Raw genomic sequence first — 4,900 nt, forward strand, 5'->3', positions numbered from 1 at the left:
CTTTGCAAAGCTTTTAATGTGTGATTCTGAATAGGTTTTTTAATAAACATATTGATACACATGCAGTCAAGAGCGTCATCTTTGTCTCAACATCCTCCTTGCTCTGCTTGATTGATCCACACTTAACACGTCTGTCAAAGAGTTGCAGTCGCGCAAGTAAAGGTACATTAGACTATTACTACACTTGTCATCATCAGTAATCAACCTCCATTGTTATAGGGCCTATCATCTGTTCTTTTGAGTGTTGAGGGATTATTGTAGCCTTCTGCCAGACCATACTGGTTAGAGCGCTAATTTCAAGTGGGCCACCTCCCAATTTTTTACAAATATGTCAGAAGAACACCCTTGAAGTTAACATGGCATCTTTTTGGACATAGAAAACACAGTAACAACATAGTTCTTGATTGTTTTGATGAAACATTATGGTCAAAGCATTCTTATGTCTCTTTATGGTTGAGCTGACTGAGACGTTAGAGGTTTAAATCAGGGGTTCCCAAACTTTTTCACACAGCCCCCCTTCCAGCATTGGGGAACATCCCGACCCCCCGCACGCCACGTCTATTTATATGTGCACAAGCACTTTTCATGACACAAACTGTTCACACCCCTCTTGTGTGTGGAGAGAAAATGTTGAAGGTTTAAGCTTATTTCCTGCAAATCTATACATTTTGTCATGGGGTGCACAGAACATTTTGCAGTTTTAAAGCAAATTTTCTTGCAATTCTATACATTTTGCAATGTCTAATGTGTATTCTTGTGATATTTGAGTGACTAAAACATTGCAACAAAATCTATGGGCTAAAAAACCTATCTAAAAAATCTTAGCTGACATGGGCTAGCTGATCTGGACATTTCTGACAAGTTATAAATAGCTCTCTAAGGTCTGCAATGACTGACATGACAAGAGGAAAAATGAACCACATCGGGAATGTGTATTACTTCAATAAAGAGATGTAGTGGAATGATTGATGAAGGAAGACTCAGGACTTGCATGAGATTCAAAATCAGTCACGTAATGTTAGTTATCGATTTATTTCAACAATTTGTTATCAGAACTAGAACACAGGCGCTGTCCCTCATAGTTGTACAAAAATGATTGGACACCGTCCAGAAATTACAAAATACCATGCAGATGTCTAAATCCCCCTAAAAAAGCAAAGTCAACAACATCCCAAGGCATTTTTTTTTTGCTGTAAACATGCTGCAGCATTGAACAACAGTGTAGTTTATATAGTTCAGATGACATTCTCTAAGTTTCCTGAGATTCTGGCATTTAAATGGAGCCACTATGGAAGTCCCACTTTTCATCATGTGGACTCCAGATAGAGAAGTATCGAAAAGTGGCACAGTTACAATCATTTCAAAGAACAAGATGTATAAAATACACGTTTACACACACACTCACACACAAATAGGGCAGAGGGAGTTTAAGGCTTGAAAGCATGAATAATCAAAACAGTGATTGAGGAATGAGAGGTGTTGAGAAATGAGTGAGCTCCTGCCCAAGCCAAGCACTGTAAATAGAGGCATGTAACTAAAAATATACTAATAATTAGGTAATACAACTTTTGTCTGTCTTTATGTCGTCCTGTTACTGCTTTTACTGCTAGTAGGTTTGGATTCATGTAGCTATTCAACAAAACAATGTCTACAGTGCGAAACAAGAACAAACTAAGATATTCACAACATATGAATTCGGAGGACAGAAATTATTAAATATGAAATCATTAGACCTACAGTTGAAGTCGGAAGTTTACATACACCTTAGCCAAATACATTTCAACTCAGTTTTTCACAATTCCCGACATTTAATCCTAGTAAAAATACCCTATCTTAGGTCAGTTAGGATCACCACTTTATTTTAAGAATGTGAAATGTCAGAATAATTGTAGAGAGAATGATTTATTTCAGATTTTATTTATTTCATCACATTCCCAGTGGGTCAGAAGTTTACATACACTCAATTAGTATTTGGTAGCATTGCCTTTAAATAGTTTAACTTGGGTCAAACGTTTCAGGTAGCCTTCCACAAGCTTCCCACAATAAGTTGGGTGAATTTTGGCCCATTCCTCCTGACAGAGCTGGTGTAACTGAGTCAGGTTTGTAGGCCTCCATGCTCGCACACGCTTTTTCAGTTCTGCCCACAAATGTTCTATAGGATTGAGGTCAGGGCTTTGTGATGGCCACTCCAATACCTTGACTTTGTTGTCCTTAAGCCATTTTGCTACAACTTTGGAAGTATGCTTGGGGTCATTGTCCATTTGGAAGACCCATTTGCGACCAAGCTTTAACTTCCTGACTGATGTCTTGAGATGTTGCTTCAACATTTCCACATAATTTTCCTTCCTCATGATGCCATCTATTTTGTGAAGTGCACCAGTCCCTCCTGCAGCAAAGCACCCCCACAGCATGATGCTGCCACCCCTGTGCTTCACGGTTGGGATGGTGTTCTTCGGCTTGCAAGCCCCCCCTTTTTCCTCCAAACATAACGATGGTCATTATGGCCAAACAGTTCTATTTTTGTTTCATCAGACCATCAGACCATTTCTCCAAAATGTACGATTTTTGTCCCCATGTGCAGTTGCAAACCGTAGTCTGGCTTTTTTATGGCGGTTTTGGAGCAGTGGCTTCTTCCTTGCTGAGCGGCCTTTCAGGTTATCTCATGGGCGGCGCACAATTGGCCCAGCGTCGTCCAGGGTAGGGGAGGGAATGGCCGGCAGGGATGTAGCTCAGTTGATAGAGCATGGCGTTTGCAACGCCAGGGTTGTGGGTTCAATTCCCACGGGGGGCCAGTATAAAAAAAATATGTATTCACTAACTGTAAGTCGCTCTGGATAAGAGCGTCTGCTAAATGACTAAAATGTAAAATGTAAAATGTTATGTCGATATAGGACTCGTTTTACTGTAGATATAGATACTTTTGTACCTGTTTCCTCCAGCATCTTCACAAGGACCTTTGCTGTTGTTCTGGGATTGATTTGCAGTTTTTGCACCAAAGTACGTTAATCTCTAGGAGACAGAACGCGTCTCCTTCCTGAGCGGTATGACGGTTGCGTGGTCCCATGGTGTTTATACTTGCGTACTATTGTTTGTACAGATGAACGTGGTACCTTCAGGTGTTTGGAAATTGCTCCCAAGGATGAACCAGACTTTTTCTTTCGGAGGTCTTGGCTTATTTATTTTGATTTTCCAATGATGTCAAGCAAAGAGGCAATGACTTTGAAGGTAGGCCTTGAAATACATCCACAGGTACACCTCCAATTGACTCAAATGATGTCAATTAGCCTATCAGAAGCTTCTAAAGCCATCACATCATTTTCTGGAATTTTCCAAGCTGTTTTAAGGCACAGTCAACTTAGTGTATGTAAACTTCTGACCCACTGGAATTGTGATACAGTGAATTATAAGTGAAATAATCTGTCTGTAAACAATTGTTGGAAACATTACTTGTGTCATGCACAAAGTAGATGTCCTAACCGACTTGCCAAAACTTTAGTTTGTTAACAAGAAATTTGTGGAGTGGTTAAAAAACAAGTTTTAATGACTCCAACCTAAGTGTATGTAAACGACTTCAACTGTATCACTAAAAGCTTCAGTCATACAAAAGTTATACTTTAATCCGAACTGGTTCAATAGCAAATTAGTCAGATTGTCTCACACAATGTTCAAGAATGGCCTTTTCCCCTTTTTTTCAGATTACAACCTTTCACTTTCAGTTATTTGAAAAGGAAATAATCTCCCAAATATCACTATTGTATATATTATTATTACATGATGTATGATATAATGAAACCATTGCTTATATAAATGTAAAGTTGAGTGTCTAGAACAGATTGAATTACCAGACGTGATGTGAATCCCTAGACCATAGCAGAATAAATGGATTTTGTTTGGGGCGGCAGGTAGCTTAGTGGTTAAGAGCGTTGTGCCAGTAACCGAAAGGTCGCTGGTTCTAATCCCCGAACTGACTAGGTGAAAAATCTGTCGATGTGCCCTTGAGCAAGGCACTTAACCCTAATTGCTCTGGATAAGAGCGTCTGCTAAATGACTAAAATGTAAAATGTAAATGATGTTTCTCGAGAATTTTCTCTCTAAATGAACAATGGATACAGAAATGGCAAAAAGCAATATGACAATTGTTTGGCAGGATCCCATGGTTCTAATTACATATGCTTTTTGGCCTCACATTTATTCACCTGTAAACCATAAACAATCTGTTTACAAGAAGGCTAAGAGGATAGTTGTGTAGTCAAAGTAAGCGATGGCTAAGATAAGCCTATAGTGCATTAGTGAGGGATACCTGGATTTGTATTAAACAATATAAAACAGACTTTCCCCTTCCCCCTATATTTCCCTGTGGTGTTCGAACAACCCTTTCAGCACAGTAACACAGTTTTACCACCACCACAGAAAAGTGCACTGATCTGGTCTCTTTCTTCACAAAGGGCTCTGGAAACACAGCACTGGTGGCACTAGAAGCACATTGTTGATCTGACTGAGGGAAAACTACAGTATCACTGGCCATTGGCCATCATCAGATATATCTACTATACATATATACCTGTCTGCCATCACGTCTACAGTTAGAAAGACAACAGTCATCATGTCCCAACCGGAAACCGGTCCTTGAATGCTCTGGAGCAGAAGAGGCCTTTGTCGTTGAGGATTGTTAACTATCGTTTAATATTGTGATTGAAAAGGAATAGAATCGGATAGAATGAATCTCAGCTGTCCCTCATTACACCCCCTCTCACCAGCTAGCTACTTCGTCTTCAGACAGAAAGTGGACGGCCTGCCCTTCAATCAGAGGCGCAGGTGGAGGTTTCATAGTTTTGGTCCGGCAACACCCCTTGAAGTTAACAATCCTTCCATTGAAATCAACAATGATTTTATACCAGAT

The sequence above is a fragment of the Coregonus lavaretus genome, assembly GCF_964263955.1.
Source record: "Coregonus lavaretus genome assembly, chromosome: 28".
NCBI lineage: Eukaryota > Metazoa > Chordata > Actinopteri > Salmoniformes > Salmonidae > Coregonus > Coregonus lavaretus.